Consider the following 14,129-nt stretch of genomic DNA (forward strand, 5'->3'; position numbering starts at 1 on the left):
AATATTGGAAAGCTACTGAAATTGAAAATTGAAGTATTATTTCGACAATTTATCGTGTACATAGATACACACAAAAAAAACACAGACACACAATATTGTAAATTCAAGACATTCATCGCTCCGTTCAGAATCTAAAAAATACCACTGCACAACCAATAAACCATTTTATTTACCAAAATTTTAATGCTTAGCCATGCATCAGTGCTATAATGCATTCGAACAGAAATTCATTCCCAATGAAATATTTGTCATCTATGTAATATACATATTTGTATTAATACTTAATGGCTATATAATATAATTTACCTAAATATTATATTAAGATACATTTACAAATTAAAATGTAATGTCAATATTAAATTTTCAACGATTGTAATGTACTAGCTACATAAATTATAATTTATAGTACACTGTTAGTTAATATATTTCTAACCTAACTTAACCTTATGATTTCTATTATGCAAAACGATTACGATTTTTTTTTGTCATATAATGTAATGAAATTATTAAAATTATAATGAACTAAAAAAAGTATTGGCCTCATAATAACCATTTAGTTATACATATAAAACACTCATATTTATAACTTAATACTGTGTAGACAAAACATAAAAACAACCCACCATCAAATCAATGTGATTACGGTTTTATTTTGTTCCGTTTATGTGTAAAATAAAATAAAGTTTTATTTTTTAAATTGCCATAAAAATTAGACATAAACTATTTGAAGATTATTATATACAATTATTTTTATCGTGATTTTGTGTTTAAAAAAAATTCCCCATCAAAAATTATTTGAGCTCCGAAAAACCGATGGTGAAATTTTCGATTGTTTGCCTTTCAACTAGAATTCTAAAGTAATATTTGCTAAGCTTGAATGGTTCCGGTATGGAGTATAGACAGTAGAAGATAAGTATTTGTCTAACGAATAAAACAAATTTTCTTTGGGGACATTAAGTATTCAGAAATCGATTTTTTTTTCTACGTTTATTATATATGTCACCGAAAAACACATCACAAAAACAATATTTAACAAACTACGACCACCGAATATATACACATTTTTACAAAAATAAATTGTATTGATATTCATAGTTCATCAAAACCCTCTAACAGTAAACATTATGTGGGTATGAAAATCGCTTTTTATTGTTTCACCGACACCAAAATAGAAGACATTATAACATTATAACACAATATTTAATCAACACTTTAAATATTATAATATTTATATTACTTCTATTTTGGTTTACAACGATCTAGTATGCATTAGGCCATGAATGTACGATGTAATGTAGGTATGCGTTTTTCTCAAGACCTTCCGCGGTGACCCTCCCTTAAATCAATATCATTTAGTGCGTATGTGTTAGAGAATATATTATCATGATGTCTATGACGTATTGTGTATAAATTCAAATTATTATTCGAAAATGCAAAGTTCAAGGCTTTTGATGTTCTACCCCAGTTTAAAAAGTTTTGGAACAATATAATTCAATAGTTTGAATAACTACTATAATGTACTTTATGGCAGAAAGCCATAAATATGTGATGTAAAATTGTTTCAATAGAAAATCGTTGAGTGCCATTTTATACCTGATGGTTTTCGCTGAAATTCGTCAATCATATTTTCATATTTATACATAAAGAAAAACGGACAAGTTATAGTTATTATATGCAGGGGTTATCGAATGAGGTTTGTTAACATCAATAAGCTAACTAGACTAAACCGATATTTCACTTGATCATATTATTTTTTAAAGAATTATGCCACTCCATAATTGGACATCGGATATCGTGCTTGCTTGTTGAGATCTTCAAGGTATGTTTTTGTAACCTAACCTTTGAATTACATACAATATTATAGTTTTTTTCTCCAATGAGTATTATAATCCACATATAGAAATTTTCAAAAATGTATGCATTAATAATGTCAATAGACATTAAATTTCAGCTTTCGGAAAATAAGTTATTTTTGGATAGCCAAAACATAAAATTTGACATGATACTAGATGTATAATTTAGAGTCGTATATGATGTGTTCATAAAATCGTGTTTTCATTAACATTCGGCACTATTTTTTTAATCATATTTTGTATGTCAATTGTTATCTAACGAGTGTAGTTTGTCAACTAAGTTATTAAAGCCCTTTCGTAGGAGATACAAATCGTAATAAGGTGAGAAAGTATTTTTCTAAAAATGACATCCTATAATACTTGTATATTTTAGTCTTAATTACAAAACAAATACTTTCTAAACATTACATGTACTCATATTAACATAGTAACATGAATAATTTATTATTATTCCAAGTTCGATGAAATAACTGCCAAGTACATAGTTAGTTATTATTATTGTGTAATCAAACATATTTTTCCATTTAGTGGGAATACCAAGATAGTTATAAAGAAACATGACAGGTTATTAAAATTCAAATGTCCAACTGTCCAAGTATACTATTAACATCGTTTTGTTCGATTTTATTTCAATGCAATTCATACGATTGAGCATTCATTGTGTGTAGGTATTCTAAATATAGCATATATATATATATATATTTATATATATATCTATTATAATCGCTTTGTTTGTTAACAATCGAAATTAATGTACCATTTCAAAATTATTAAATAATTAAGCTATTGGTTACATTTTAAATTTATTTTTCGTTATATTTGGTTGTAGTAATTATTTCGTGGGAAGTAAAAATAGCTCAGTTTTAGTAGTATTCATATATCAATGACAAAATAAATTATTAGTAGATAGTCAAAACAATAATAAAATTATATACTTAGTATACAACGAAGTAAAAAATGATTTACAAAAATTAGGTAATTATCTATATTGCATGTCCTATGCATTTGATAGGTATTTTTGAATCGACGAAATTTACCGTTTAAACATGTAATGTAGAATTTTCGAATTTCTCATAAGAAAAATAACTCTTTACCCATTTTCTTATATAGGGTACACTAAAGTGTTTAATAATTACTGAATATACCATTATAAATGATTTAGATTCTTAATTCTTGATTTTATTCTTGCTATAAAAATGTGATAAATACAGCTAACTTTTTTTTTGAAAGGAAAAAGTATAGTAACTATTATTATACTGGTAAGGGTAGTTATTAAAAGAACCAGATGATAAGTGCATTCTTTGGAGAGACTGTTGGATAGAAGTTAGAGAAGTTGTGAATCTTGTGATGGTGTCATAACCGAATACAAATAAAACTCTTAGGTATTTGTAATTTTTAACCGTACTAACGTAAATCAAAACGAAACAATATAGGTAGCGAAAATGGGTCCATCCGAATTAATTTCATTAAACCGTACTAATTGGTAAAATTGTTACGGATAATATTTAAAGACACGTTTGCGGATGAAATCGGCCGTTTCCTTAAATTGTTTATTACACATTGACATTTAAACGAAAAAATATTCTGCTTTTAAATAAGTAATTTAAAAGTTTTCCTGTTATTCAATTACCTAAAATTAAAAACTGAATCAAAATTTTTGTAAAACATTAAAAATGTATGTATTTGAAAGAATTCAAATTAAATAATAAAAAATATTTCTGGCACACTTAATATTTTTTGAAAAACTGAGTAATTGACTTGCTTGGAAAAATTCTAAATTACTTAATTTCCTTCTAAATTATTTTCCGTTTGATAATAAACCGTTATCAAGAATAGTATGGTAAATTATAATAATGAATGATTAAAATATTAAATATACTATACTAAGCAAAAAACGGAAATCTATAGCCAGTCATGTTTAATGAATATTAAATACTTTCTTCAACAGTACTTCCTACAAATGAGAATACTAACAATGTAGGTACACCAATAGAAAGTAGTGAAATAGAAATTTTATTAGAATTATGTTAGAAACGCGTGTAACTAAAAATGCCAAAGTTCAGAAAGAACTGCAGGACGAAATGAATCGTGAATGGAGTGGAATTAGATTTGTAAAAAAAGTGTGAAATTCATTATTTTTTTATTTTATTCAAAAGACTATTTTATCATAAACTTTTTCCGTATTAATCGTCTTGAAGTTTAAATGTGTTTTCAGCAGCTTTTAAGGTACATCAAGAAGAATCCATAGGCCAAAGAGTTGGTAATTCCGAAAGAAATAAGTAATCGAAAACTAAAAGTCTCTTTATGATTATTTTTGGTGGTGTAACAATAGATGCATTGTAGTGTGTACGATCTGGATAGTTCCCGCAATATTATTCACTAAAATAGAAGATTCTCTGTTGTAACTTAAGTTATCAAACGAATATTCCGATGAATTTTTTGAGTTAGTGAGTTTATGAGGTTAGTTTGAGATGCACAACCAAAATCGAGTAATATTACGAGAACAAGAAAAATGTTTTCAGTTCAAGAAACTATATAGCTATGTGCAATTTATTATAATATTTACATTAATCTCTCAGAAAAAAAATTGTTTCAACTTTTAAAATAACAACATATTACCAGCGCTGTTAGAACACACACTTAAAAGTATCTATAATGTTTAAAATCGTATAGTTCTTACGGTAAGAGTTTTCTTTAAACATGGTAAACATTTTTATCACATTTTCATATTAAAATATTTTTATAAAGTAGGTACTTCAAAAGGTATGCAATTTACCCAGGTAGAAAATTCGTTTATGTTAAACACAGAAAACTACAAAACAAATGGAAAAGTAAGTTTAAAAACTTTTGTACATTTACGTAAGTTAAACTAAATATTTGTATTTTATTTTGTTTAATATCGTGGCGATACTGATTTTGATAACTAACAGGAATAATAAACTTCAAAATATTATACATTTTAAATGAAGATTGAATCGAGAAATAAACATTAATTATTGATTATAGTCAAAGTCGCAGTACTGTGCGAGATTTGGGAAAAAATATCTTTTTTTTTTTACATTACATTCCGAGTTTAGGGTTTTTGAATTCTCATAGTTTAGTTAATATAATGACAGATCAAATATGAATTAAATAATGTGTTTTACTTATTAGTGTGTTCACAATATTATAAAATAAAAATTTTTCATTAAGAAAAAAACATACGTTTCCTTTCAAAATAGATTACAACTATATTATTGGTAATAATAAGATTAAATTTAAATTTAAAAATACACATTTAAATTTTAATAGGAGGTTTATTATTTTTCGTAATCTGTAATAACGGTTGTACTTACATGGTTTTTAATAAAAACATGGAACACGTTCATGCTTACCAGAAAATAAATGATAAATCAATGATATGAGGTTGACTATCAGTTACGTACTTTGTTCTCCTTGCAATAAAATTAGTGTAAGTACAGTAAATTAAAAAAAAAAAAAAAATTAAAATTACCTAATAGTTCGTAGGCATATTCACTTATAATGGGTGGAGTACTATATTGATCTTGGAATTTCGATGCTTGACTACACCCTCGTAAAATAATCAAAAATATATTGTAACAATTCTAATATTAACATCATTATAAAAACCCTTTATGTAACTAAATAGTCTAATTGTAAGTTAATTACCTTGATGTTGATGCTGTAACAAAAAAAAAAATCAAAAATTTTTACGGTTATATTAAAATCTACCAATGAGACTTAAATATTTAAAGATATTCAGTTAAATTGAATGGTTATTTTATTTTAATTTGTAAGAATATGTAAAAAATTTGATTAAGCCTTTTATGAAGTTGCATTGGTGTATTAACTTTACATTATTATATGGCAATCATAGCTTCTTCTCCTAACTTACCAACAAAAATGATTTACAAATTATATCAATATCGTTTAAAATGTAGAAATGTTATTCAATAAGAGTAAATTCGTCGATAGAAGTTGCATTGTGTTTTCGATTTTATATTAAGAATTAACGAAAACTTTTTTAAAACGTTTTTCAGCTACACGTAATATAACTGGAGGTGTTTTGTGTACAAAAAATATATTATATGTGTGAAATGGTACCTCCTTTAAGTTGTAATTAAATATTAAATTTAAATGCAGACCTTTCAAAATCCCGTTTACGTGCCTGAAACGTACAGTAGGTATATCTGTTTTTTGAATTTTTATAAGAAATTAAGCATTATACTTCTGTTTGCAACGTTAAATTATTTAATAAATTATAAATATAACAGTTATACATTATTAAAACTATTGCTACAGATGTCATGCAAAAACAAATTAAAATAATTTCTATAAACATATTTTAAAACAGGAAAAATTATTTTGTATTCATTAAAAATGAGATTGTTATTTTTTTTCATAAATATAGATTGAAGTAGAGAATTACATACATACCAACATAGCATTAAAACACATACAAATTAGCTTGAAATAATTTACTATAAATTTGTATGGTAACAAAAAATTTAAATAGGTACCTTGATTATAATAATGGATAAATGATTTGATCGTATTTTACAAGGTTTAAAAATTATAAAATATTAGGTTATGTAATCTCTGTAATATACAGTTACGTGTTAATCTTGCAAAAAAAAAAAAAAAAAAAATGAATACCAAACGTACAAAATAAAAATAAAAATACTAAAATATTATAATTTATAACTATAGTTAGTTGCGTTAAAAAAATGAATTAAGCAAGTGGTCATAGTATATACAAGATATAATGTACGCATTGCGTGTACATATATTTTGAATTATATAAGGTACCGTAAAATAAATGATAATAATAATATATAGGTATCTTAACTCATAATATTAATTTATAATATAATAGGAATTATTATTATTATTTATTTATATAAGTAATAATAAAATAAATATTAGTTTTACGTTGATTTTTAAATTTTAATCAGTAAATTGATTGTAAAATACATATATTCATCCAAAAATAATAATTGGTCGTAATAATTTTTGTGTACTAATAATACAATTTTCTATAAAATAAATTAATTTATTACACTTCAAGATGGAACTGCAGATTGCAGAAGCAATTGCGGAAGCATTGTATAATATTTACAGTACCTATCTATGGTCTATACATTTTAAAACAATTGAAAAACTTGTTAAAATTATAAGTTATAACTCTCATATGTACATTCCCTTTAAACATTTTTAATATCAATGTGAAAAGCTTTTAAGTTAATTCTGTAAATTAAATATTTATTTGATTTTGTGCAATAGCATAATTGAATAAAATATCTGCATTAATGTAATAAAACAAATTCTAACACACTCAATTGGTGCATTAATAAATGGTCATAAATCGTTTTAAAAACACGGCAATGTTGTATTTTAATATTTTACTGTATATTTAATTTTTACAAATCACCAAAAACTGCTATTTTATTTTATAATATTACTTCCATAATTCTATTGTATAATTTAATAATAATAATTTTAGTATCTCGATCATAACTATACTCACTCACAGCACCACCGATCTCATCAAAAAAGCGAATCTACAAAACAAACTAAACTATACTATCGTACTGTCGTTTTGTGTAAACTGACCATATTTCTCAATCATTAGAATTAAATCTACTTTTTAAAATAATACTTGTTTCCCAATGGCCTATTTTACCGTGGGTATTTATATTAATACAAATAATAAAAATAAAAAATGAAACAATTAAATTTTTTTAATATTATTATTATCAATCCTTCATATTGACCGAATAAATTAAAGTTATTCTTGGTGAGTGAATTTAGCTGTATTGTATAGAAATAATATTATGGTAATATACCTATCTACTAACATGTTATATATTTATAAACATTAAAAGCGTTTTAAGTTTTAACCAAGCATATAATCATTCTTTGACTACTAAAATGTGTCTCTATCATAATTTACCTTTATTATATATGGAAGAAATAATTTAACTTGTCACGACTAAAATACATTGATATTTTAAAAATTATTAGACAGTATACATTTTACTGTCTAACATGTAGCAGTGACTGTTAAACACAGCTAAGTTAGTCTGGTCAGACATAACGATTATTTTAATATCAACATATAATATTATTTTAGTGTAATGTATGTATAGTATTTCATATTTTCATTTATTATCTATGTTAATAGACAATATTATACAGAAACATAAAATAATGAAAAAACATTTCCTTGTACAATAGTATAAATAATAATCAATTATTATGTACTTAATTCTAATGCTTTCCTTATAAGCAAACAAAACATATTATAATAAAAATATGATGAATAAGTGATCAATATCGAGTGTTTTTTATTTTTACAAAACATGCATTCAATGCATTTCACATTTCCTTAGTAATATTATGTCTTTTGGGTAAAAATTGTAATTTGTGAATTTTCTAAACATTATAAGTACCTTTAACTTATCATTTTAACTTACAATAATACTGGTATAATAATAAACATATTATTTGGTGTTGCCGGTATCTCAAATCATTCCTGGCAATCGTTTATAACATCAATATCATAAAAAATACTAATCAAAATTATGTATTGATGTGTAAAATTGATGAAATAATTTCAAACTATTTACGTCGGATGAATATATTTTAGTCAAAAATAAATTATGTAAACTACCTAATAAATGTGCTCGGTGGACCAGAAAGCACAGATTTTGGTTAAAAAAAACTAGTCGTTCGGCCTGTTAATGACAACTGATAGGACTAAAAAAACGTCATATTATAGGGGTTTTCACATGATACCAATATGCTAGTATAATAATAATAATAATATAATTAATATAAAAATCGTCTTACAAATTTAATGCAGAATTAAGTTAAAAAACATTGTTTTTCAATTAATTCTAAACATTTCTAATCACTTTTTTTGTAACATAACATAAGAAAATAGGAACATAATATTTTAAAGTAAGTATTTGATTTTAAATACAGTTACTTATTTTAGAGACACTATCAGATGTGGAGAAGTATCTAAAATACGTAAGTAGCTATTACGCCCAAATTCTTTTTAAAATTATAAAATAAGTATTTGAATACTTAAAAAGTATTTAAATATAATCGATTACTTTTATTAGTTCATATGCACTATCATATTTGTAATTAAAGGCTTTTTAATGCGCCAATACAATTTCACCATTTAACTCCAATGTCAATAACTAATATGGGTATAATTTTCCAAATATTTCACGAATTTAAATAATCAACCAATAAATGCATGGTTCTCAGTTTCTGCAAAACAGATACGGTGGACTTAATATTTATTTTCTTGAATTTTAATTCATCGATAATTATTATACTAGGTCAGACTAAAAATAAATTATAACAGTTATAAAAACACTTTTTGAAATTATTATTGAAGAGATGACGTTATCCATCCTGCAGGTCTAACCAAAAATGTAATGCACCCAAAAACCATCAAACGAAATTTGTTTAGATTATTCAATACCGAGTCGGACATAATATTATGTGTATCGTGTTGCAATTTATTTTGTACCTGTAATCCTGAAATTAGGTGAATTTGGCTTTTCACGTATCGATAACAGCAATAAGCCAGTCAGCAGAATCAGTCAGCAACGCTTCGTGGATAGCGCACTTTCAAAACTTAGATTTTTTTTATAGAATTATTAGATTTTCGTGTTTATTGAACAATGATGGTGGGTAAGTACAATGACGATGCGAACAATAACAACAACAACAACATGAATCGGGTTCTTACCACAAACGGAGTTTACGTCAACGGTTCCTTCGCACGAATCGTCCGCCGGCGTGTCGGGCGTTAAGCTCGGTGTCGCATCGAAAGGATACTGAACAATGAACGCCGCCACCGTCGCCGCCATCGTCGCCGCCGACCCGACAGGGATGTAAAATGCGAAACAAAAATGGGACGGGACGACGGTGGGAAAGTGTGAGGCGAATTAGACACGTACTTCAACGTCTTCGACCCCAAATACACTGTGTAGCTGCGCTGTCCATTTCGGTTATGATACCTGTTATAGCCGGTAATGTCTTTAGCCTGTACCTGCGTTCCTTCATTTTATAATCCATTGAGTTGTGTGAGTTGTCGTCAGTAGGCCGCTTGCCGAGGGTGGGTATCCAACCACGGATGTATACTGAGATATCCGGAAGACACTATCATTATTTCAAAAACTATTTATGATGTTTTTGAGAATATTTCGTTTACATAATATCTTAAGTCGTTAAAATATGAATGTTTTCTAAAGAATATATTTTTTGTTCTTATTATTTAAGTATTTAAATTTGGTTTTGATGACAGAAATATTTGTTTTATTTTGACTCCTTATTCCTAAACAGAATATTTTTTGAAGAACTTTGGTACCTACATATAAAAAATGAATTTTGGACGAGTATTTTATGAGTTATAAATATTTGTGAACACAAGATCGTTAAGTTAAAAGTTAATTGTCAGATAATCAATTAAATGTATTATTCAGTAAATTTAACAAGCTATGTTTGAAATTCAATATGAAAATTCAATATTAACTTAACTCATTTTAAAAATTTATTCTAATTTTTTTAACTAGTACGTGAATCACCTAAAAAGTATTTTGTCTCTAGACATCTCTACACATGCTATAGTTTTATCGTGTAATTTAACGGGAAATGATAGAATAAATATTATCATATTATTAGGATAATGTTAAAATTTTAACGGATCGCTTTTAAATTCACTAAAAAAGCTAAGTTATTTAAATTTGAAAATTTGATTAGAAAATTAATTTTCAGATTAAATTATAAATTAAAAGATAAATTTTATTTTTAGCCCAACTTAACTTAAAATATTGAAATAATGCTCATGGTCGTCCAATAATATAACATTTTTTTTGTAAGACATATTTTTCAAATGCTAGTTTTGAACTATTTTTACTTTTGATCATTGAAGTAGAAACTAGATATAATTCGTTACTTTTACTACCTTAAAAAGTGACAACTGACTGAAAAAAAACACACATAATTTAAAATCAATTCATTTATCACTTCACACGGAACATAAAATCTCAAATGACTTAAAAAAAACGAAAACAAAGTGATTCGCACTATTGTAACGAACAAAAACTTCATAACCAAAATAAAAAAATTTAGTAGGTAGATATTAAAATCATAGATAAGAGAATTAGATATTATCACACACATTTTTAAATTCCTAAAAATATATATACGTTCAATTTCTATGCGAGTTTATAATATTTTAAAACAAAATCTAATAAATTTCGGACTAATGCAGTTATGGGATAAGCGTGTATGTAAATATATAGATATTTTAAACGAAAAAGTCAACATTTAAACCGATAGTCAAAAGACAAGGAAAAAATAATCAAAGAATTAATTAAGGATTCAGTTGAACACTAAGAAAGACGATATAACAACAGCTTGAGGGTGGATACTATGTTTTTGTAATTATAGACGCATTCTTAGAAGCGCTGCCGAAAATACTAGAACAAATAGTGACTACAATGGAAAATGATATCATATCGTACACGCGTCTCAAAAACTTTAAGATGACGAGATCCTTAATTTATAAGTGCTGAATTGGAAACGTCAGCAGTGGTATTCGGTGTAAATTATTTTCAAGAATATTTATTCAGAAAATGGTAACAACACTTAGCGACCACTCTAGCTTAAAGATATTACTTGCGATCTTGACTGCTTCAAGACATCCTACCAACAGATACTGAATAGCTCTCATCGGAAGATTAAAATAATCAACACTAATAATATCAAACTTATGAATTATTATACAATTTCATCACTAAAATAAATATAAGCAATTAAACTGTAATTGCAATTTACTGTACTTGTAATATCATCTAACGTTCTAAAATATTTTAATAACAGTAAACGGAGAAAAAAAATATTGCTATACAATTGAAAAGTCGTCGTCAAGAATCAATAAATTAAAATTTGAATTTGACTTAGAAAACAATTCTAGAATTTTTAGAGTACTGTAGTTGATTGCTTATTAAGATACCGGGTTAGAGATATTGCTGATAAAAGGCATTTAAAAAATAAAATAAAATTGACCTAAAGTTTGATTCAATACATTTTCGAAAATGTCTATGTAAAATATTGAACATTGCATCAAATACATTGAACAAATATTTTATTATTTATGAGTACCTGTTTAAAATTCAGTAAAGGATGTAACAGAGGATGACCTTCTTACGTTTCTCTTAACTTCAAATAGGTATTTATAAATAATAAAATATAGGTCCAATAATCAATATAATGATATCATATCAAACCATTTAAACCTAAATAAAATGGCTCAGTTTTTTTCCACTACAGTACCTACTAAATTTTTTTATATAAATCTTGATAAATTAACAATAATATTCCAATAAATGCTCAACAAATTTAAATAATAACAAATGTAATTTGTTTGAGCTCGCTTTAAGAAGTGACTCTCATGTAGTCCTTAATTATTTGGCTGATGTACCTCATTCTGGGCCTTCTTCTTGGTTTTGCTTGTTCCAAAATTTCTGCAATTATTGAGCTGTGCAATTCAATATAGTTTGCTCCATCATCTGCGATCTGTAATATTCCTTAATTTCAGCAGTTTTAAGTATTTATTAATGTTCGATTTCTCCTTAAGTATTTAAGCGGTGCTCATTTATACTTATTTCTTTCAATATTTTTTGTCGTACCTTTTTTCAACACTCCGTATTTCTAGGGTGAATTTCTTAATTATTATCCAAGTATTTTCCTAATTTTTAAACAAGAATGTCAAAAATACAAACAATTTATTGAAAAATAATACTTTTTTACGTTATTATAAGTATACAAGTTGAGTAAAATGTCAATTTATTGGGGAATGGTTGTTGGATATTAAAATATGTTATATTTTTACTTATGTGATTTTTATAAAAATGTATATCTAATAATAAGATAATTTCATTACATTAAATTTTCGTTGCATTTTTGTTTTTAATAATGAACACAGACGCGTCTGAATAAAATATAATTTGAGTCTATAGTGATTAAATTTGAATAATTTTAAGTATTCTTATACAAAACTTTAAGCACAAATGCATTATCGTTAAGACTTACAAGACAAAACTTCGTAGGTAAGTAGGTACATTCTAATTTAAAGTGATCACTATTATAACAGAATGGGAAAAATTATACTATTTTTCTTAACTCTTATTTCATTTAAAATCTAAACTTGCATAATATTATTTTATATAAAAATTATCCCTACGAACTATTAAGCAAATAAAACTTAACGAGCTAAGTAAATTTAATAAAATAAACATCAATAAATTAACTTGTATAAATTCAAAACCATATAACTGAACTGTGCATAATGCTAATAGTTTTTTCATCTGTTTATTCGCCTTTATTTGTTCATATTTTTTTACGTTCATTTTTCGTATTATTTAATTTAATTAAGTAATAATTTCAAATTATTACTTTTGTTTTAACAACAATTAACAGCTGTGTTTTGAAATTTTATAAGTTTACTCGAATAATTTTTAATTAAATTTAATATAGTAGGTATATTTGAAAATTTACATTAAAAGTATGATGATTTTGTCATTCAGTATTTTATTGTCATTGTTATGAATTGCAGGTAATCAATTCCTTGTAATTAATATATCATATATTCCTATAGGTACAATGATTTACTCCCCCATTTTTATAATATTATTGGAAAATAATAGGGAAAATTAATTTTTAGGTATTTGTATGAAAATAGGTTTGATATATTAACTATCAATAAAACAATAATAATAATACAATCATATGTAAGTAATGAATGTGCATTTGTTATGCATTCAATAAAATAAACTAATGAAATATTTTATTTATAGATCTTTTTATATTATAAAATGTATTATTATATTTTTTTGTAAAAAGCGTATTTTTTATAATATTTTAGTTTTCTTGACTTGAAATGAAGAACAAAACATAAATTGTCAACTAAAAAATATATAATACAAAACTGTTGAGCAAACAACAAAAACACGAAGAAGCTTGTTAATTTTGTAAAAAGCTTTTGTAAACCTGGTCTTGTACATACATTTCATTTGTATTTCGTTTGAAAAAAAAAAGATGCCCAAAGTATGTCAATTATATATGTGAAGCGTATAATACCAATACGAGTTGTTTTTAATCTTACATTGAAATCTGAAAATCTTAGGATTAATTTTGCCAGTGTGCAGGACTGTGTAATGAATAATGATAATGACTGCTATAAGAATT

The 14,129-nt window shown here is 25.5% G+C and overlaps 1 protein-coding gene and 1 long non-coding RNA gene across 4 annotated transcripts in view; one reads left to right on the top strand and one right to left on the bottom strand.

Annotated features, from left to right (window-relative positions):
• The window catches only part of LOC107161269 (glutamate-gated chloride channel alpha-like), a 90,051-nt gene extending 80,330 nt beyond the window's left edge, over positions 1 to 9,721 (bottom strand). The window contains exon 1 of one of the 2 annotated variants that reach the window (XM_089224022.1): positions 9,403 to 9,721. The gene's annotated coding sequence lies outside the window, so the exon portion shown is untranslated. The remainder of the gene's footprint in view (positions 1 to 9,402) is intronic. The other variant, XM_089224023.1, reaches the window with a different exon arrangement.
• LOC149057583 (uncharacterized) overlaps positions 1 to 14,129 on the top strand; it is a 99,130-nt gene that overhangs the window by 68,094 nt on the left and 16,907 nt on the right. The window lies entirely within an intron of this gene.

This window comes from Diuraphis noxia, unplaced genomic scaffold (assembly GCF_037042655.1).
Source record: "Diuraphis noxia isolate RWA-SAM2 unplaced genomic scaffold, SU_Dnox_SAM2 contig0003, whole genome shotgun sequence".
NCBI classification, from domain to species: domain Eukaryota; kingdom Metazoa; phylum Arthropoda; class Insecta; order Hemiptera; family Aphididae; genus Diuraphis; species Diuraphis noxia.